General features: G+C 37.2%; 1 protein-coding gene across 3 annotated transcripts in view; it reads right to left on the bottom strand.

Annotated features, from left to right (window-relative positions):
* Positions 1 to 23,690, bottom strand: part of NPFFR2 (neuropeptide FF receptor 2) — a 105,351-nt gene that overhangs the window by 19,512 nt on the left and 62,149 nt on the right. The gene's annotated exons all lie outside the window — the stretch shown is intronic.

Genomic DNA, 23,690 nt, shown 5'->3' with positions numbered 1-23,690 from the left:
TATTGTGAGTCTCAATATAGGGCTAGGTTACTTGTCTTAGTTTCATTTAGCATAATTCTATTCATATACAATGTATCAAGAAATTATTTAGAATCCGTATGTCCTTTTATTTATTTATTTATTTTTTTGAGATGGAGTCTTGCTCTGATGCCCTGGCTGGAGTGCAGTGGCGCGATCTCGGCTCACTACAAGCTCCGCCTCCCAGTTCACGCCATTCTCTGGCCTCAGCCTCCTGAGTAGCTGGGACTACAGGTGCCTGCCACCACGCCTGGCTAATGTTTTTGTATTTTTAGTAGAGACGGGGTTTCACCGTGTTAGCCAGGATGGTCTCCATCTCCTGACTTTGTGATCCACCCATCTTGGCCTCCCAAAGTGCTGGGATTACAGGCTTGAGCCACTGCACCCGGCCTGTATGTCTTAATGTAGACAGCTTAATCAATCCTGTATGTCAGAGGTCCCCACAACCACCCCTAGGTATGGTGATTCACTAGAAAGACTCACAGGACCCAGCATATAATGTATTCACAGCTAATATATATTAAAGTGAAGGTTGCGAAGCAAAATCAGGAATGGAAAAGGTACAAGGGATGAAGACTGCAGGAAATTAGGCATAAGCCTCATGCACCTAATCTCGGTGGAGTCACACAGAACATGCCTAATTCCTCCAGTAACAAATTGTGAAAGCACATGTAAAGTGTTGTCAACCAGAGAAGCTCACTAGAGACTCAACACCCAGGGTTTTTCTTGGAGAATGATCAAGTGGGGATCTACTTTCTAGCATATATCAAAATTCCAGATTCCCAGATAGAAAGTAGATATTCAGCATAAACCACGTTGTTTGTACAAACAGTCTAGGCATAGTGAGCCACTCATCATTTAAGTAAACCTGTGTATCAGTACAGTAAGTGTTTATTATTTAAGTTCCCAGACCCCAACCTAGGGCCAACTTAGCAAGCAGGGTTTTCTAAGGGTAGCAGCCTCAGGCCTGCTTGTTATCTCTTTTCTGCACACCTTGTTAATTAATTGAACAGAAGGTTATATCTGCCCATAAATGAAAATGAATTTGACAGTGGGCTTATAAAATTGACCTCCCCACACTGTTGGTGTGTTCCAGCAAAGAATTATAAATGACTGGTTAAAGCAGTGGACAAAAGTTTGAAACAGGATAGTTACGTAGTCTGAAATTATCTACCCACAAAATACTTTATTAATTTCAAAGTTAAAATTGTAACTTTTCAGTGAAAAAACTGGGCATATTCTACCTTAGTTAAATGATCCAGGATAACATTGTGGATAATGGGATGCAAATACATCATATGATCCTTGATGTAATGCTTGAGAATTCAACATCAGTTTAGCAATATTTTTGTCAAAAATGCATAATCTTATCCTGAGGAAATATCAGAAAATTTCTAAATTAGAAAAATTCTATAAATGTAAAATATTTCAATATTAATCTACCTCAGAAACGAATGAATGCTTATTGTCCTTAGCTACAAAATTTAAACTTCCTACCACCTATGGTCAGCAGTATAATGGCTTCCCAAGTTTCTCTGTCCAAATCTCCAGAACTTCTGAATAGGTTAGGTTACATGGCAGAGGGGAATTAAGTTTGCTAATTAGCTTATATTAAAATAGGATATCCTGGTTATATAGGTGGGCTTAATGTAATCGTGAGAGTCCTAAAAAGTGGAAGAGACACAGAAGCATCAGTATTGGTGCTATTCTAGGTGAGACCAACTTGATGGGCCATTGCTGGCTTTAAAGATTGAAAAGGACCATGAGCCAAGGAATGCAGACAACCTCTAGAAGCTGGAAAAGAAAAGCAAGCAGACAGATTATTCTGTAGAGCCTTAAGAAAAAAATGCAGCCTTGCCAACATCTTGACTTTAGCCTAGTGGAAACCATTCCAGACTTCTGGCCTTCAGAACTACAAGATAACAAATGTGTGCTATTTTAGACACTAAGTGTGACAACTTGGTGCCGCACTAATAGGAAACCAATAGACCACCTATCCTTCCCCAATTTTTGTAGTATTACCTGAGATCTTTTCCTTGAACTTTCTATATACACAGTTGAGAGGTTGGAGGTTTTCTTTTCCACAGCGGTTGAACTAATTTACCCTTCCACCAACAGTGTAAAAGCGTTCCCTTTTCTCCACATGCTCTCCAGCATCTGTTGTTTCCTGACTTTTTAATGACTGCAATTCTAACTGGCATGAGATGGTATCTCATTGTGGTTTTGATTTGCATTTCTCTAATGACCAGTGATGATGAGCTTTTTTTCCATATGATTTTTGGCCTCATAAATGTCCTCTTTTGAGAAATGTCTGTTCATATCCTTCACCCACTTTTTGATGGAGTTGTTTTTCCTGGTAAATTTGTTTAAATTCCTTGTAGATTCTGGATATTAGCCCTTTGTCAGATGGATAGATGGATAGATTGAAAAAATGTTCTCCCATTCTGTATGTTGCCTGTTCACTCTGATGGTAGTTTCTTTTGCTGTGCAGAAGCTCTTCAGTTTAATTAGATCCCATTTGTCAATTTTGGCTTTTATTGCCATTGTTTTTGGTGTTTTAGTCATGAAGTCTTTGCCCATGCCTATGTCCTGAATGGTATTGCCTAGGTTTTCTTCTAGGGTTTTTATGGTTTTAGGTCTTACATTTAAGTCTTTAATCTGTCTTGAGTTAATTTTTGTATAAGGTGTAAGGAAGGGATCCAGTTTCAGCTTTCTACATATGGCTAGCCAGTTTTCCCAGCACCATTTATTAAATAAGGAATCCTTTCCCCATTGCTCATTTTTGTCAGGTTTATCAAAAATCAGATGGTTGTAGATGTGTGGCATTATTTCTGAGGTCTCTATTCTGTTCCATTGGTCTATATATCTGTTTTGGTACCAGTACCATGCTGTTTACTGGTACCAAACTGTACTGTAACTGTACAGTTACAGTAGCCTTGTAGTATAGTTTGAAATCAGGTAGCGTGATGCCTCCAGCTTTATTCTTTTTGCTTAGAATTGTCTTGGCTATACGGGCTCTTTTTTGATTCCATATGAAATTTAAAGTAGTTTTTCTAATTCTCTGAAGAAAGTCAATTATAGCTTGATAGGGATAGCATTGAATCTCTAAGTTACTTTTGTCAGGAAGGCCATCTTTCATGATATTAATTCTTCCTATCCATGAGCATTTCTTGTGTCCTCTCTTATTTCCTTGAGCAGTGGTTTGTAGTTCTCCTTGAAGAGGTCCTTCACATCCCTTGTAAGTTGGATTCCTAGGTATTTTATTCTGTTTGTAGCAACTGTGAATGGGAGTTCACTCATGATTTGGCTCTATTTGTCTATTACTGGTGTATAGTAATGCTTGTGATTTTTGCACACTGATTTGGTATCCTGAGACTTTGCTGAAGTTGCTTATCAGCTTAAGGAGATTTTTGGCTGAGACAATGGGGTTTTCTAAATATACAATCATGTCATCTGCAAACAGAGATAATTTGACTTCCTCTCTTCCTAATTGAATACCCTTTATTGCTTTCTCTTGCCTGATTTCCTTGGCCAGAACTTCCAACACTGTTGAATAGGAGTGGTGAGAGAAGTCATCCCCGACTTGTGTCAGTTTTCAAAGGCAATGCTTCCAGTTTTTGCCCATTCAGTGTAATATTGGCTGTGGATTTGTCATAAATAGCTCTTATTATTTTGAGATACATTCCATCAATACCTAGTTTATTGAGAGTGTTTAGCAGGAAGTGCTGTTGAATTTTTTCAAAGGCCTTTTCTGCATTTATTGAGATGATCATGTGGTTTTTGTCATTGGTTCTGTTTATGTGATGGATTACATTGATTGATTTACATATTTTGAACCAGCCTTGCATCCTCGGGATGAAGTCAACTTGATCATGGTGGGTAAGCTTTTTGATGTGTTGCTGGATTCAGTTTGCAAGTATTTTATCGAGGATTTTTGCATCAATGTCCATCAGAGATATTGACCTGAAATTTTCTTTTTTGTTGTGTCTCTGCCAGGTTTTGGTATCCTGATGATGCTGGCCTCATTCCGTGAGTTAGGGAGGAGTCCCTGTTTTTCTATTGTTTGGAATAGTTTCAGAAGTAATGGTACCAGCTCCTCTTTGTACCTCTGGTAGAATTTGGCTGTGAATCCAACTGGTTCTGGGCATTTTTTGGTTGTTAGGCTATTAATTACTGCCTCAATTTCAGAACTTGTTATTGGTCTGTTCAGGGATTCAACTTCTTCCTGGTTTAGTCTTGGGAGGGTGTATGTGTCCAGGAATGTATCCATTTCTTCTAGATTTTCTACTTTATTTGCATAGAGGTGTTTATAGTATTCTCTGATGGTAGTTTATATTTCTGTGGGATCAGTGATGGTATCCCCTTTATCATTTTTTATTGTGTCTATTTGATTCTTCTCTCTTTTCTTCTTTATTAGTGTGCCTAGTGGTCTATTTTGTTAATCTTTTCAAAAACCAGCTCCTGGATTCATTGATATTTTCAAGAGTTTTTCACGTCTCTATCTCCTTCAGCTCTGCTCTGATCTTAGTTATTTCCTGCTAGCTTTTGAATATGTTTGCTCTTGCTTCTCTAGTTCTTTTGATTGTGATGTTAGGGTGTCGATTTCAGATCTTTCCTGCTTTCTCCTGTGGGCACTAAATGCCCACAGGAGAAAGCAGGAAGATCTATTAATTGTGTCCTAGAGATTCTGGTACGTGGTGTCTTTGTTCTCATTGGTTTCAAAGAACTTACTTATTTCTGCCTTAATTTCAATATTTACCCAGTAGTCATTCAGGAGCAGATTGTTCAGTTTCTATGTAGTTGTGCAGTTTTGAGTGAGTTTCTTAATCCTGAGTTATAATTTGACTGCACTGTGGTCTGAGAGGCTGTTTGTTAAGATTTTTGTTCTTTCGCATTTGCTGAGGAGTGTTTTACTTCCAATTATGTGGTCAATTTTAGAATAAGTGTGACAGGGTGCTGAGAAGAATATATAGTCTGTTTATTTGGGGTGGAGAGTTATGTAGATGTCTATTAGGTCTGCTTGGTCCAGAGCTGAGTTCAAGTCCCAAATATTCTTGTTAATTTTCTGTCTCATCCGTCTGTCTAATATTGACAGTGGGGTGTTAAAGTCTCCCACTACTATTGTGTGGGAGTCTAAGTCTCTTTGTAGGTGTCTAAGAACTTGTTTTATGAATCTGGGTGCTCCTGTATTGGGTGCATATAAATTTAAGATAGTTAGCTCTTCTTGTTGCATTGATCCCTTTACCATTATGTAATGCTTTTCCTTATCTTTTTTGATCTTTGTTGGTTTAAAGTCTGTTTTATCAGACACTAGGATTGCAACCGCTGCTTTTTTTTTTTTTTTTTTTGCTTTCCATTTGCTTGGCAAATATTCCTCCATCCCTTTATTTTGAGCCTATGTGTTTCTTTGCAAGTGAGATGGGTCTCCTGAATACAGCACACCAATGGGTTTTGACTCTTTATCCAATTTGCCAGTGTGTGTCTTTTACTTGGGGCATTTAGCCCATTTACATTTAAGGTTAATATTGTTATGTGTGAATTTTATCCTCTCATTATGATGCTAGCTGGTTATTTTGCCTGTTAGTTGATGTGGTTTCTTCATAGTGTTGATGGTCTTTACAGTTTGGTATGTTTTTGCCGTGGCTGGTACCGGTTTTTCTTTTCCATGTTTAATGCTTCCTTCAGGAGCTCTTGTAAGGCAGGCCTGGTGGTGACAAAATCTCTGAGCATTTGCTTGTCTGTAAAGGATTTTATTTCTCCTTCTCTTATGAAGCTTAGTTTGGCCAGATATGAAATTCTGGTTTGAAAATTCCTTTCTTTAAGAATGTTGAGCACTGGCCCCTACTCTCTTCTGGCTTGTAGGGTTTCTGCAGAGAGATTGGCTGTTAGTCTGATTGGCTTCCGTTTGTGGGTAATGCAACCTTTCTCTCTGGCTGTGCTTAACATTTTTCCCTTCATTTCAACCTTAGTGAATCTGATGATTATGTGTCTTGGGGATTCTCTTCTCAAGGAGTATCTTTGTGGTATTCTCTGTATTTCCTGAATTTGAATGTTAGCCTTTCTTGCTAGGTTGAGGAAGTTCTCCTGGATAATATCCTGAAAAGTGTTTTTCCACTTGGTTCTATTCTCCCTGTCACTTTCAGGTACACCAGTCAAACATAGGTTTGGTCTTTTCACATAGTCCCATATTTCTTGGAGGCTTTGTTTGTTCCTTTTCATTCTTTTTTCTCTAATCTTTTCTTCACGCCTTATTTCATTAAGTTGATCATCAATCTCTGATATCCTTTCTTCCGCTTGATCGATTTGGCTATTGATACTTGTTTATGCTTCATGAAGTTCTCGTGCTGTGTTTTTCAGCTCCATCAGGTCATTTATGTTCTTCTCTAAACTGGTTATTCTAGTTAGCAATTCCTCTAACCTTTTTTCAAGGTTCTTAGCTTCCTTGCGTTGGGTTAGAACATGCTCCTTTAGCTTGGAAGATTTGTTATTACCCACCTTCTGAAGCCTACTTCTGTCAATTTGTCAAACTCATTCTCCATCCAGTTTTGTTCCTTTGCTGGTGAGGAGTTGTGATACTTTGGAGGAGAAGAGGCATTCTGGTTTTTGGAATTTTTGTGCTGGTTTCTCCTCATTTTCATGTATTTATCTACCTTTGGTCTTTGATGTTGGTGACCTATGGATGGGGTTTTGGTGTGGACTTCCTTTTTGTTGATGTTGATGCTATTCCTTTCTGTTTGTTAGTTTTCCTCCTAACAGTCAGGGCCTTCTGCTGCAGGTCTACTAGAGTTTGCTGGAGGTTCACTCCAGACCCTGTTTGCCTGGGTATTACCAGCAGAGGCTGCAGAACAGCAAAGATTACTGCCTGTTCCTTCCTCTGGAAGCTTTGTCCCAGAGGGGCACCTACCAGATGCCAACCAGAGCTCTCCTGTTTGAGGTGTCTGTCAACCCTTGCTGGGAGGTGTCTCCCACTCAGGGGGCACAGGGGTCAGGGACCCACTTGAGGAGCCAGTCTGTCCCTTAGCAGAGCTGGAGCACTGTGCTGGGAGATCTGCTGCTCTCTTCACAGCTGGCAGGCAGGAATGTTTAAGTTTGCTAAAGCTGCACCCACAGCCACTCTTCCCCCAGGTACTCTGTCCCAGGGAGATTTTATCTATAAGCCCCTGTTTGGGCTGCTGCCTTTCTTTCAGAGATGCCCTGCCCAGAGAGGAGGAATCTAGAGAGGCAGTCTGGCTACTGTGGCTTTGCCGAGCTGCAGTTGGCTCCACCCAGTTTGAACTTCCTGGTGGCTTTGTTTACACTGTGAGGGGAAAACCGCCTACTCAAGCCTCAGTAATGGCGGACGTCCCTCTCCCCACTAAGCTCAAGCCTCCCAGGTCTACTTCAGACTGCTGTGCTGGCAGTGAGAATTTCAAGCCAGTGGATCTTAGCTTGCTGGGCTCTGTGGGGGTGGGACCCACTGAGCCAGACCACTTGGCTCCCTGGCTTCGGCCCTCTCTCCAGGGGAGTGAAGGGTTCTGTCTCACTGGGGTTCCAGGTGCCACTGGGGTATGAAAAAAAGAAAAAATGCAGCTAGCTGGGTGTCTGCCCAAATGATCCCCCAGTTTTGGGCTTGAAACCCAGGGCCCTAGTGATGAAGGCACCTAAGGGAATCTCCTGGTCTGCAAGTTGCAAAGACCATGGGAAAAGCGTAGTATCTGGGCCAGAATACACTGTTCCTTAAGGCACAATCTCTCAGGGCTTCCCTTGGCTAGGGGAGGGATTTCCCAAACCCCTTGTGCTTCCCTGGTGGGGTGATGCCCCACCCTGCTTCGGCTCACCCTCTGTGGACTGCACCCACTGTCTAACTAGTCCCAATGAGATGAACCGGGTACCTCAGTTGGAAATGCAGAAATCACCTGCCTTCCATGTTGATCTCGCTGGGAGCTGCAGACCAGAACTGTTCCTATTCGGCCATCTTGCCAGCTACATTTAGATTTTTCAATGCTTATTTCAATATTTTAATAAGGCAGCTTCTCCATGTATTAAATTGTTATATTGCATTTAATAGTATTATAAATAATTACAGTGTGTATATAACTACAAAGCTTCTCAAGAAGTTTCCAAATTATTGTATCTGCTGAGTTAGTACATATATGAGACCAAATCCTTATCCTTTTGACAGGAATAACAATCTATGTACAACATATTTAGATCCCACTATTTTTTGCCCATATCCTTGCAGACTTGCTCCATTATCTATTGGAAATTTTGGTACAAAAAAATTTGAATCCAATCCAATATTTTTGTTTTCTTATAGGTGCTATGCGTTTTTATATATTGTATAGAAGAGATTTTTTAATCCTCAAATTTTTTTAGCTATATCAGCATATATTTTTTCTATTGATTATTTTTTTTCTGAAAGAAAACAAATCCTGTCCAATTCTCATCTCAGTACTTCCTTCATGTCAGAAGTCATTAACTGTTCCATTGTTATATTCTCTATCATGGATACCTATTTTCCATATGTTGATATGCTATATCCTATCTTTCAAAAATTATTGGTTTATAAAAGTATTTATTTTTCTGTTGAAGATTTTTGCTGCCTTTACCAACCACATTTCCATTTTGTTATGCCATTTTATACTGTATTATAAAGTATGTTCTGTGAGAGTAGAGACCAGTTCACAGTTGAATTCTCAGTACCTAAAAGCATGGTTGAACCAATAATTGGTGCTCAATAAGTATTTGTTAAATGCATTAATTAATCTCATCATATAATTTTTGTTTCATAGATTGTCGTTTTTCTCTTTTGTAATTTCTTGGTTGTTAAGCATTTGCTGTCTCAAATTTTCTTCTATTAAAGGTAAGTGCATGTCTTCTTGTAATAACATAGGGTTTAAAAACATTAGGTAATGGAGTCTAATTGCCTGCACTCAAATCCCACATCTTGTTTTCTATTGATATTTCCTGGAAGATAGATTCATGATTAATACCTGCGTGACTTTGAGTAAATTATTTAATCTCTTTGTGATTCAGACTCCTTATCAAAAAAGTAAAAATAATAATGATACAAACTTCATAGTGTTGTTGTTAGGTTTTCATCAAATAATTGTAGTTAAAATTTATTGTGTGCTTACCATATGTCAGACTCAGTGCTAAGCATTTTTATATGCATTGGTTTATTATAGTTTTATGGTAGGACAGTCAAATAGGAAACTGAAGCAATGGCTAAATTAACTAATCCGCTAAATGTCACACCATCAGTAAAAAGCAGAAGTGGGATTTTATTCCATGCAGCTCAGCTCCAGAGCACATATTTTCAACCTTACAATATAGTTTATATAAAGCACATAAAAGTGTACATAATTCAGAGTAAGAACTCCGTGAACATTTGATATTATTTTCCCTTTCCTTCCTCCATATGTTTTTCATTTTCGCCCTTCCCCCTTCCTTCCTTTGTTCCTTTCTTCCTCCCTTTTGGTTTTAAAACCATTTTTAATATATCTCAGGTTACTTTTTTGTTACCTTACTCATATTGTGTTTAGGGCTAGTGCTACCAGAACACAAACAAAGTATGTGTGGTGTGCTTTTTATTTGTTCCTTTTTTTTTCATTAATATTAACATCATTCCTTCAGAAAGTTATCTCAAGGACTGGCTACCAAAATTGTTTACATTTTCTTTCATTATTGGATTCCTGAAGCAGGTGGTAAAGGGCCAGAATCACATGGGCATTCCATCAGGGAAACAGTTCACTATACTCTTTCTTGGAAGTGAGGGGAAAATCTTTTGTTCATTCATTCATTGATTGATTTAACAAATATTGACTGTGTTGACAATGTGCTAGGTAGTATTCTAAGAACTAGGGAATACAACAATGAAGTAGACCATGTCGCAGCTTTCATGGTAATGAGAATACAGATACTGGTGTTCTGGAGTGAGCTTAAAGTGAGAGCTAACTGTGCACATCTCTGCCCAAAGGCACATTCAGTAATGTTACGGTTGCTGCTTGAAGTTGACTGTGATTGATATATTTACACCATGAGAACTGGCAAACTCTAAAGATGAAACCTCTTTATTTTTAAAAATTGATTATTAAACGTGTATTCATATGCCAACAGATTAAACCTAAGCATCAAAAGCAGAAAATAAATGTAAAAATGAGGATAATTAGGAAGGTTAAAAAGAAAAGGAATTAAGTGACTACTATAAGGGATAATTGGAAGGACAGCCGAGAAAGGAATGAGGCCAATAGACCCAAGTTCAGGCAAGCTGATTTATTGTCAGTCCTGCCGGGCTACATCCTGACAAAAGCAGAGGAGGTAACCCAGCTTACAGGCTATAGCAAGGTTTTATAGGGCATAGAACTGGGTCAGGGTGAAGGAAAAAGAAAAGGGTGGGGGGTCCTTTGTGCCAGGTGTCTGACCGCTTCCTGGAGATGTTTTTCTTGCCAGTTGTGCTGTGTAAGGTAGACGTCTTGATCACACCCTGGAACAGCTGGCCTCTGGTCAGACAGATACAGGCGGGTTTGGGGTAGGCGGTTTTACTTTTGGCCTTTGGGGCTTAGATCTACAGGAGGGGGAAACAGTCCAGTTGGGTGGACCCTAACAACTGCAACTAAACTGAAAAGAAGATACAACACAAACAAAAGAAGTACAGTAAATGAGGCAATGTAGACCAGAGTGACAGTATAATATAAAATTATAAATATGCCTGAACAAAAGATTTAATCAAACGAATGCCCATAAAAGAAATAAGCCCATTAATTAAATGACTGTTATACTTTTACACCTCAAGTGAACTGTTTATAGGTTTCCCTCTTAATTTTGTAGTGTCAGTGAAGTATTTTTCTTCTTGCTTTTTATTTCAAAAGTACTATTTTTTTCCTTTTTTAATTTCAACTTTTATTTTAGGTTCAGGGGTACGTGTGCAGATTTGTTGCATGGGTACATTGTGTGATGGTGAGGTTTGGGGTACGAATGATCCCATCACCCAGGTAGTGAGCACAGTACTCAATAGGTAGTTTTTCACCCTTTATCCCCTTCCTTCCCTTCCCATCTAGTAGTCCCCAGTGTCCATTGTCCCCATCTTTATATCCATGTGTAGTCGAATTTAAGTTCACCAGCTTTCTTACTATGATAAAATTATGAAAGAAAGCAGATTATAGTTAAATAATCACCTTAACAGTGGAATTCTACTTAATAGTATAATAAATTTCAAATATAATCTAGTGAAATAAACATGTCTACAAATAAAAATATATACACAAGCATATTCACACAGCTTGTTACAGAAAAAAATTTCTTTAGTACAAACATTAAAGTTTGATATTTGCATGCAATCTGTGCAATAGTTTCAAAACAATAAACATATGCAGTGGAAAAACATATTGCTAGGGATATCCTACTCTGGCATCCTTTCATTCTTATTTTAATAAATGTACAAATCAATGTGTAAAAATGACTAATTATGTGTGTATTAGAATACTACAGTTTCATTGCCCATTCAAACCAAGAGATATTAATATTGTCCCAAACTAGAATGATCAATTTCAATGACTTGTTTGAAAGTCAGAACCACTTTAATGCAACAATACCTTTGTGAAGGCTAAATTAAAAGTTCTAAAGGAATTAGTGAAGACTATTAAAAAACAATCTATAGATACATTGGAAAACAAAAGAAGAGTGCTCTTAAAGGCCCAGAACACAAAAGGCTGTTAAGGTTGAATAAAGAGAAACAAGACTGCAGGAAATTCTAGGTTAAAACTCATCTAAGAAAGAACTTTCATGAAAATGGAAGCTTTAGAGACGGCTCCAAGATCAGAGTTACAATGTACAGAAATAGGAGACAACCCAGGGGAGTTATTTGGGGTAAACTGGGAAGCTGATTTTGGATCAGCTGAACCCGATAGTACCCACTACACCTCTGCCTATAAGACCAAGGACACACATGCTCAGATTTGGTCCTAAGACCTTGTTTAGATGCAGTTATTCCCATGCCCTCCCAGTCACAGCAAACATGTTTCTAATAATCAAACCTCACATCCATCCCACTGGCAAAAATTTAAAAGATTAATGATATCTGATGTTGGCTAACAACAGATGATGGGAAGCAAATATTTTCACACAGTGTTAGGGATACAATGATAAGACTTATTGAAAGTGAATTTGGGAATGCCAGTCAAATTAAAATGTGCATTATGTTCCACTTGACCTTTTCATTTCTACAAATATAATTTATTGAAATAAATACATCTGTGAGTAAAAAGCCATGAAAGCATTATATTCATTGTAACTTTGTTATAGGAAAAGTTTAGAAACAACATATTTGGCCATGAACAGACAAAAATTTAAGTGAATTATAGCAATATTAATAATCCAATGTGCAATATGATAACAGATTAATAATGGCAAAATATATCCAATGTTTGACCTCTGCCAGGGTCTGTTATAAACTTTATCCCTATTAATTCACTTAATTCTCTGAGAAAAGACTATGATTATCACTATTCCCATTTTTAGGTGAAGAAACTGGGGAAAAAGCAAGTAACTGGCACGAGGTCATCAGCAGGGAAGTAGCAAGGTCAAGATTTAAAGTCAGATAGTCTGACTTCAGAGACTTTACGGTAACCTTTGTGTTAAAATAAAGCCATTATAATCAATAGGAAGAGTCTATTCTGACACATAATGTTCTATAACATGTTGTTCATGTCAAAAGCAAAACTCTAATAGAAAAATATCTATTAGTAGGGGTGACTTCTGGGGTCAGGAGTAGATTGTGTTATAAGGTGATGAAAAAGCTTTTACATTTTACTACTTTTTATTGCTTGAATCTTTTTACAGCACAAATATATTCATGTTGTACTCAAATAATTAATATAAACAAAGAACGACAGGATCTATGCATTATTTACATTTGCCAAATCCTAAGAAAACGTTTGAAAGCCACATGCTTAGAAAACTTCATATTTTCATACAACAGACAGAAGTTAGACCCCATTCTATAATTTAAGACATTTCTATCTACACATGTGTATATGTGATTATCTACATGTGAATTCTTATAGGGGTACCAATCAACAATTTAAAATAACACATTTTTAATTATAAAATTATATCATGATGATTACTTGCCCCTGGATGGAAGTACTGACAGGAAACAAGCATGAGGGGAGGCTTCTGGGCAGCTGGAATAGGGATATTTCTTGATCTGCATGCTGGTTACAAGAATATATTCAGTTTTTTAAAATTCAATGAATTTTATATTTATGCACGCTTTTTTGAACAGGAAGGAGTTAAAGCTGCTGACTGGCTATTCATTTCTGACCCTGGGAGAAAATAAGAGGGCAAATAACCCAATATAATCTCCTTGTCAACATGGTAACTGAAGCTCTGGGCAAATAGTCTATTCATATTTCTAGAAAAGTCCTTATCTATGAAAAGTTCTTAACAGAATGCCCTTGGTAAAGGATTGCCTGTAGAAAACATTAATAAATTAAGACCCTAAGGATTTATAATACTGGGCTTCCTGGAAAATGTCCCTTAAACTGAGGTATAAGGTGGCAGTATTTTATAGACTAAATATTCCTCTGCTGTGTGAGTCAACCAAGCAAAACTCCACCAGGAGACTTCATCTTCTATTCAAACTGGAGACTACATCTCAAACATGGAAAGTGCCAGGGAACTGGTCTACTCGCAGACAACCCCCCAGGGTTATCTGAGCCTCTTGGTTGCCCGTATTCTTGAAATTATTAGTACATTTCAGAACTGGTAAAGCTTTTGAACCATGTTTCTTTGCCAGTCTGAGACTTTGTGTTAGCACAGATTGGCAGTGCAAGCAGAACTATGCTTTAGTCTCATAAATCTTAATGGGTTGGGTCATTTTTAGCAATAAAAAGTACATAAAAAATATAGTGAAGATCTAATTACAAGTTGAGTCCTACCCATTGATGATAGAACACAGCAAATCTTTGATGCAATGGAATGTGGAGGAATGTGGAGGAATGTAGATATGAGGGAAATGGCTAAATGGATTGATGAAGGGTGGCTGGAAGAGGGAAAGATAGAACAATTTCTATCCCCTGGCTAGTGCTAGTGGTGCTGATAAAGTAAGACCTATAAGTTCCCTTCAAGCAAAGAACAATAAAATCTATGTATTGCTTATAATTACCAAATCCTAAGAAAAAAAATTTCCAAATCCTACTATTCTTTGCTGTGAGACTTTTCTTTCCTGTCATGGAAGACATACTTGTACTTCTATGACTACTTAGAATGATGTCCCACTTCTTCACAAAGTAGCATAAACAAGGCCATTGATTACTCAAAAAATACACAAATAACTGCAGGATAAGATCAGGTGACTACTAAATCCGAAGGTTATTCTGTGCAAATTTTCAAATGTTTTACATAAAAATACCAGTAGAAGCCAGGTAAATTATTACTTGCAGGGTTTCTTTACCTGTCTAGGAAATCTCACTAATTTTAGAGTTATGTAAGTTGAAGGCCAATCCCCAGTGGCTGAAAACTTCTGTAAGCAGGTATTTTCATGTTGTATAATAATTAATCTGTATAACCGGTAAAAGTAGGAGCATACCAACCCTCTCCTGAGAGAGGTAAATTCCCTATCCCCTCCCTTGTGAGATAGGTAATTTCCTATCTCACAATGTGACTCATTGTGAGACACATGAGACATATGACTCACAAATGTCACAATATGACTGACAAAATGATGCACTGTGAGACATATGACTCACAAGTGTCATATGTCTCTTCATGCTTCAGGCATGATGTGAGTGACCAACCCAAAGTTGTCTATTTGATGATCAGAAAGATACAATCAATTTAATGTTTCTGGCACAGATAATGAAAGACGTGCTACTTTGGAGAGCTTCTGTCTCCTGTTCTCCTTATGTAATGGGAAACCAAGGGAATATTTGGGAGATGATGATGAACCTGCCAGCTCAGTTAATGCAGAGGGGGCTGCATGATGATAAAAAGATCTATGCACACAAAAGAAAGGACCATGAAGAGAAAAAGGAAATAAGAATCCCCTCAACTTAGTGGAGCTCTTTAGATGGTTTATAAAAAGCAGTGTAAAAAGAGAGAGAAAGAATCTTACAGTTTCTACTAAGAAGTTAGAACAACAGTATCCACATTTGGAAGGTGGGGAGCTGCTCTGATCCTCCCTCCCACTTCTTAAAGTGTCACTGCAAGTTCACTCAAATTATTGTAGTCTAGAAAAAATCAAATCAACTGATGAGAATCAAGATTCAAGATTCAAAATGGAAAGTACTTAAAACAGCAGCCTGAATGTATTTCCATAGATAAAGTCATTGAGTCTGAAAAAGATTGGCTGAGAGGCTGAGATATTCTTATCCTACCCCAAACAAGCAATCATAGGTCTTTTGCAAATATTTGGGTAAAAAAGCCAGGAACTGGTAGGCAAAGCCTCTAAAATGACTAGATAGAGGTTTTCAGTGTTCAGTAGCACTTATGATAAATCAAGGCAGTGCTATGAAAGACCCAAAGCTGAAACTAGCAGGATTTGGAGATGCCATGTTGGGGGGACTAGCATCAGAATAAGATTAGGAGTGAAGAATATGACTGGGGAGACTTTTCACTGGTTAATGGCCTTTAGCTGAATGCATAATTGGGATAGATATTATGTGCTAATAGAGAATGTTCCCTTTTTCCATTTTTGGTGGGGAGGTATATTGCCTAATCACCCTTCCTGGAGTTTTAACTGGCCATGCTGAATGGTGATTTTGGAATTTCCTGTGTTGTCCTAGAATAAACTATAAACAGTACAGAACTCCAGGAATGTACAAGAGATTGTTGCCCTGATTAAGGGAATACTTGGGGTAGGATTATTGGTTCCCATTAGCTTCACCGTTAACAGAGCTGTCTGGCCAGTCCCTGAAGGTTAACTGTAGATTATCAAGCATTCAACAAGTAGTTCTCCTAATTGCATCAACTGTACCTGATGTGATAAACACTGTATAGGATGCACAACAAGACAAGGAGGATGGCTATGTCATTAGAAACTTGCCTAGTGCTTTCTTCTCCATCTCAATTTCCAGGAACAGCCAGGTACAATATGCATTCTCACAGAATAGGACTCAGTATACATTTACTATATTGCAAGAAGTATGTTTGAATTTGCCTGCACAATTGTATAATTTCATGAAGTGGGACTTGGACTTAACAAATATTCAAAGCAAGTTAGTAAATTGATTATATTATAAAATCTTCTCCTCTAGTAAGAATTAAAGAGGAGTTAAGGACTGTGGTGACTCACATGACAAATAGAGCCAGGCTGATGAGCCCAGATAAAATTCATAGACCTTGGAATTACATTGACTGGAGCAACTAGAGACATTTTTTGAAACCATAAAAAATTATCTCTTACAGAATCTGCAAATGACTAAGAGACCTAGAGATAAATAGCGCCTACTTTGGCTTTTGCAGAAGTTTTTTGTTTTTGTTTTCTTCAATCTAAGAATGCTATTGACCTCTGTTCACAAAGTCACCAGAAAGATAACTGAATTTGAGTGGACGCTCTGAGCAGAAGAAATTGCTAAAGGATTTTTGGAGGGTGGTGATGCAGGAAGGTATATTAGGATTGTATGATTTGACTGCACAGATAATATTAGATGCACCTGAAACCAGAACATACACAGATTAGAGCTATCTGCAGAAATGAAAGAGTTCAGTGAAGACCTCTTATTTTTTTGAGAACAAATGTTAGGCAAAATAGCTATTCCTAATAAACCATTTAAAAGACAATTGATTGCTTCTTACTGAGTGGTGGTCATCAAAACTGTGCCCACCACAGAAGGGCATCAGATAACTCCAAAGCTAGGGAAACCAACTTTGTCTTGGATGATGTCAGAAACATTCACATAGGGATCAAACAGCACAGCCAAAGTTCACTCAGAAATTAGAAATGGGATATTAAAAAGCATACTTTGGGAAGTGGGCAAGTACACAGAAGGGAATCACTGCATACAGGAGCAGTGTATTAGTTTGTTCTCACACTGCTAATAAAGACATATTTGAGACTGGGTAATTTATAAAGGAAAGAGGTTTAATTGACTGACAATTCAGAATGGCTGAGAAGGCCTCAGGAAACTTACAATCGTAGCAAAAGGGGAAGCAGACATGTCTTTCTTCACATGGCAGCAGCAAGAGAAGTGCTGAGCAAAAAGGGAAAAGCCCCTTATAAAACCATCACATCTCATGAGAACTCCCTATCATGAGAGCAGCAGCATGGGGGTAACCACACCTATGATTCAAGTATCTCCCACTGGGCACTTCCCACAACTTGTGGGGACTATAGAAACTACAACTCAAGATGAGATTTGGGTGAGGACACAGTCAAACCATATCAAGCAGGTTGCCTCACTGACTATACAGCCGATCAAATAAAGCCCTCAGCAGACTTTTCCAGCTTAATTGCTGCATGTTCTGTGTCTCATGAATTGCTCCCCATGAAGCAAAGTAAGTTGTCTGGTTCACTGATGAGAGTTTCTGGATTATGTCACTTGTTTGGAAAACAACAGCAATACACCCTGCAGATGGGGAAAGCTTAATGGAAGAAGACAAGGGCACACCTGCACACTGGACAGAGATGAAAGCAGTTCAAAGATTTTTCACTTACAGCCAGTGGCCTTGTTGTTGTTGTCAAGGGAATGGGCATTCATTAAAAAACAACAACAACAGCAACAAATTTCATGGGAATTTAGGGAAGAATTCAAGTGTGTCATGTACATAACTACCAGAAATAACTAGTTGTTGACTCAGAAGAGATTTGGAATAAGGCAGATGCTTTAGTCAGATTTCCAGGATTATTATCTGCTTCTTGAAGTGAGCAGGCACTGGGTTCTCAGGCCATACACTGGCTAATGAGATAAGAAACTGCACCCCACAGTCAGTCAACAGAAAAAATCATTTAAAAATGTCTGTGGAAATCCTACTATTTCTCACGACATGGATGAATGTGCAAGACATTACCGTTAAGTGAAATAAACCAGTAACAGAAGGACAAATACTACATGATTCCACTCATATGAGGTATGAGAAACTCTTAGAAGCAGAAAATAGAATGGTGGTTACCAAAAGTTAAAAGGAGGGAAAAATGGGAGTTCTTCAATTGGAATAAAGTTTCAGTTATGCAAAATAAATAAGCTCAAGAATAACACTGTTGGACATCTCTCTCAGATCTGGGTGCTGACTAAGGGCCAATATTGAAAGAAAATCCTTGGACTTCTTTTCTCTGAAAAAGGAATATTAGGTTCTTAGTAACCTGTAATCCAAAGAAAAGAAGAGACACATTTCCCTGATTGATACTGTAAGTTTTACTAATGTATGGTGTGTCAAACACTACATCAATCTCTCTATCATAGCTACAAGGTGTATTAGAGGGTTTGTAATTTATTAATAGAAGTAAGTGAAAACCAGACTTATGCAAATGATGCTTCCCAGGAAAAGGAAACGCTTTGAGAGGTTGGATTGAATCCTCCCATTGATTAAAAACATGTTAAAATGGATTGTCCAGAGAAGAAAGTGAATTTGAACTTATAAATATTGCATTGTTCAATTAAGTGTCTCCATCAAATCACATAAAATGTGCAATTGAAGATAAACACTAATTAAGTGGAATAAATGTATCAAAAGACTTTTAAATAAATGTTTTCACTATGAATATATTTTATTCATAGTCCCTATTAGGTAGTTAAGATCTTGTTGATTTGAACAAGATCTATAAAATATAATATGCATAAAAATAAACTTTCATAACCTTATATCCAGAAATACACATATATAATATTTTAGTCTGTTTCCTACAATTCTTTTGGGGTTTTTTAAGGTATTAGATGCCTTAATTCTTTGTTAAAATATAGTAAAACAAATAATAATAACTAGAGAAATGTGTGGCAAGAAGATATTAACTGAGTTCAGACAGTGAATTGGTAGAAGCTGTTAAAGCAACTGGCCAGAAATCTATTTCTCCCCCAATACCAGGAGATTGCACCCAGGGGAAATGAAAAGAAGACTGACAATTGAAATCAATGTTCTTGTGAACATAATAATTAAACCACAAGGTAGACTAATGATATTTACTAGGATAAGCCTTCTTTATTTAATTCTTTAATAGGCTATCCCTGAATAAGTATTGTTTATAAATAAATACAGAACATATGAATTTATGAGGTATGACTCCCTGGAAACTGTCATACAAACTGTATAAAATGGAGATATTTTATAGACTGAACCCTCACTCTGCTGTGGTATATAACACTGCAAAACCCTCCTTGGAGGCCTCATCACTTGCTCTGGGCCAGAAGTGAGCATCTAATGTAGGAAGGAGGGTCCTAAGGCACCACTCTCAATGTCCCAGACCTTCTTTGATTAAGTTCGTTGATCGCCTATATTCATGAAATTGTTAGTAAGGCATGGTGGTAATAAGTAAGATCTCTGTTTTTAGAAAAGAAATTCAGATTTGATATATAAAATACAATATGCATAAAAATAACTTTCACAACTTTATATCCAGAAATACACATAAATAATATTTTAGTCTATTTCATACAATTCTTTTGACTTTATTTTTTGACATACAAGTCCCGGAGAGGAAAATAATATTATTTTCAAGGAGGTAACTCATTGTATTGGGAGTGAGAACTGTTTCACTTAGGAAAATATTTTGAGGAGTTCTTTTCATGTAAGAAGGAAACCACTCCCATTCTACCTTACCCTCTAGGGCATACTTATGATGTGTAGAAGAAACAAAATGCAAGCTGAGTACCTTATGAAACATAAACTCCGTACCAGGCACTAAGCTAATTGCTTTATACATGTCAGTCCATTTAATTTTCCCAATAATGCTGTGAGGTAGCTACTCATAGTATCCCAATTTAAGGGAAAAGGAAAGAAAGATAGGAAGTTGCTAAGTAACCTGACCCAGGCCCCACAACTAATACTGGAAAAGTTGGGAAACATATAGGATGATCTCCCAGGATTGTGAAGGTCAGCAACATAGCCAGGAATTGGGCAACTTGAGGGTTGAAAACTAACCAGAATGAAGTTCAGTGAGGTGAATATGGCCAAGGAATTTCTAAAATCTAGTGTGCCTTATATTTAATTTTATGCTAACTTTTATACTACACTAAAAAGTACTCCCCCACCCTGCCTATAACCCCAAGTTGTGAGCAGGAGTCTATTTAACATAACTCCCTTTGTGAGAGATATTTTTCAAATATCAAGGTAGAGGACTTGTATTGTAATGTTTGAATTAGTGCTGGGCAGAGAGAAATAAGCAGCTATAAGTGATGAGGTAGGAAAAGGAAAAAAAATCATCTATATCCGGGAAAATCCTGGGCACACTGTGGTGGGGGAGATAGGTGGATATTGGATTCTCTAAAATACAAGAAATGGGGACAACTTTATTTTTATATAGCAGCTGCACTGATCAAGCATGACTTGTGATATTCAATGTGAAAGCAACTATATTTGTATGCTGCTAACCTTTTAAGTCTAATATTTGAAGCTAAATTTCTCCCTTTCCTTTGGGTGAAATTTGGACGGAATAAATCGTACTAGTTTGCTAATTGATTTCTAATAATAAAAATGGTATGGTAATTAATTTGTTCAGCTTAATAATAAATAAAATGTAAAATCTCCAACAAGGATGCCTCGTTGGCTTCTTTTCTCTTTCCTGACTTACTCTGCAGTATCTTCATCTCCAGCTTGTCATTCTCAGCTCCCATCGTCACCAGGATTGTGGGTGAGCAAGTTTAGAGTGGCAGAAAGAGGCAGGGAAAGTCCTACTTCTCTTTTTCAGGTTGTCATGAGGTGTTCCTGGGAATGGACAGAGTTTTAAGCTGACCCTTACTTTTCTGAGTGTTATTACGGGCTCTTTGGAGATACCAACTTATTGCTGTGAATTTCTTAACAAGCGTTCTCTTCATGCAGGGCAATTCATCTCTGGCTGCTGCTGGCTCTTTCCTTGGCCGTGAGAAATCTGACAATTCACCTCACTATAGAGTACCAAAGTTAACTCTCACTCACATGTGTCGTTCATCCCTAGCTTCGCCATTAACACTAATGCATCTTTTGTCCAGAAAGACTCTAGGAGTGTCAGTTGGCGAGTGACGCCAACTCTCCTTCCCTCTGCTGTCAGAAACCAGCCAGCAAGGTCCTTCCACGTTAGATGCCTAAGGTGTGTCTGTGAGGCAGACCCAAGTCCACTGTGTTCTCCAAAGTATTCAGCTCGTATATTAAACTCTTTGCACATCTCCTTTAATCCCCTTTCCTAAAGCATGATTTGAAGGGCAAGCACACTGACCCCTCCATCTTACAAGTGTGTAGGACTCTCTACACATCAACAAACTGTTCTCTCTAATCCTGGGTCTTTTTATCTTCCCAGGCTGAGGATAAGTGTTCCTAATGAGGGTTAATAACTCCCCTTTACAATTTCTGCATGGTGGTCTCAATAATAGTATTGGGGCTTTAGCTGAAACTAAAACCAGAGTAGTTCCATAGTGTTATAACATCCTGTTACATAATTATTAGGAGGAAAAACCCCAAAGGCAAGAGTATCTAGGAATAGTCTAGCATGTGACACTCATTATATTTAAGGTTTTGAAATTGGAATTGTACTGAAAAATAGTTTTTTTCTTGATGTCATTTAAGATTATATTGTATTTGTTCATACAAATAAATAGTCTCTTCAAAGTTCACAGCAAGATATGCTCTTTTCAAGAATGATTTTTCAATGGTGACTCTTGATCTAAGATGTAGCACAATTAATTTAACCTATAACCTGGTGTTAGTCAATTATAAAATTTCCACTCCTTTTTGTATTAAGGTAATATTTTGATGTTTTATCTTTCCTTACATTCATTAGTACTCTCTAGAATACTTTGGATTGAGAATTAATAGATTTTAAAAATGATCATTTTTCTGCTCTTAAGAAATATTGATAATTTTCTCCTAGAATGTTGATCTTGCTTCATAGTTATTCCAGAGTGCATAGAAATTTCCAGCTAGCAATATGTCATTAATTTGTTTTGGGTTTTAAAATGTTCATATTTTTGTAGTAAAATATGTTATTTCCTTTATATTTCTTCTAAGATATTCTTTCTGGCACCATATAAATATTCACATATATTTTATACTATTTGAAATATTTTTCATGTTTTATAACTCTCTCTATATATTGTAAATTATTCATTTAAAAATCCCTATTCAAATGAAACTGACACTTCATTTTTATTGGCTACTTTCTCCTTAATTTATGAACACCTAAATTTACTTCTCAAAGTGTATATATTACATTGAAAATCAAATCAAAGTTTGTAAATATATCAAGCATACATATATCCCTAGAAAATATTAAATATACATTATACCACTTAGATTGTCGTTACTTCCTACATTTTTCAAATTTGATAGAAAATTTGTCCTACAGTTGTTTACAATTCTTTATGTACATATGTTTCTATAGTTAATTCTTAAATATTTGGACTGTGGAAAGATAACAGGTTTCTCAATTTCCTATGGCGCCTAAAAATACCCTATGAGTGTATACTTCATATTAATGTATATTAATGTATATTTCATACTAATTCTTCTGTAACTTAAATATTCCTTTGATATTAATAGTCACTTCTGTTTTAATGCCTGCAACAATTTTGAAGGAAGAATTGATTTCCAGGAGTTAATGACAACTGTATCTTCTGGAAAGACCTCATCAAGAGAAGCATAAGGAAATACCAGGGGGAGAAGTTAGTTCTGAGTCCTTTATAACATAGGACATAACGGGCTCTAAGCATTCTGAGCCCACCTTTATTCCGCCCTTAGCTATATATGCTTTGGGGTTTATGAGGTTTGACTCTTGAACAATGTTAGTGGAAATTAGGCACGGGGTATTTAAGCTAGATAGTTTGCCATTCTTCAGAAATGTACAAAAACATTTCATGTTCTCAACCAGGAAGTTCACCATACATTATCTTGTAAGCATTTGTGAAAAAAATGATAGTTGGAATATGGTTGTTCTGGCAGCTTCAAGAAATTGAGGCCCTCCTACTTATTATGAGGCAAAGTCCCATGCCTGAGAGAAAATGAATAAATGCCAAAAATAACAGGATGATAATTGACATCATCACAAGGAGAGCTTACATCTGATGGGGCACCCAAAGAACTTCTATTATCATGGTAGATTCTCTATTTCTTGTGAAAGAATGTTCTTTCATCTGCAGAAATCGAAAGACCTAAATATGGCTGAGGGATCACATCGATGTAGCTGAGATCCAACTAGGCAGGGGATGGTGAACTTTGCCATTTGCCTCCATATGTTTTTCATAATTTCTGGACTTTTTCATTCTGCTAGGGAACTACAGCTAAACTGCTCATTAAATATTCCACCAAGAATGCTAATCTTCAAAAACTGGTACCACCTTTTGAAATAATCACTGATTTTTTTAGAACAATTTCAGAAATTTGCCGGTTCTGTTTATTGGAGGACTGAGGAGGAGATCAACACTTGTTATTTATAACAGCTTGGAATTAGACCCACTTTAATTTCTTATATAAAATGAGATGTATTTCTTAAATGATTTTTGATAAAATGTATTTGGAAGGCATTTTTTTCTGATAAAGACAACATAAATCATTAATGGGTAATATTTTCTATT

Source organism: Pongo abelii, chromosome 3 (assembly GCF_028885655.2).
Source record: "Pongo abelii isolate AG06213 chromosome 3, NHGRI_mPonAbe1-v2.0_pri, whole genome shotgun sequence".
Taxonomy (NCBI): domain Eukaryota; kingdom Metazoa; phylum Chordata; class Mammalia; order Primates; family Hominidae; genus Pongo; species Pongo abelii.
Note: the sequence above shows the minus strand (reverse complement) of the source record. Positions and strands in the feature narration are given on the sequence as shown.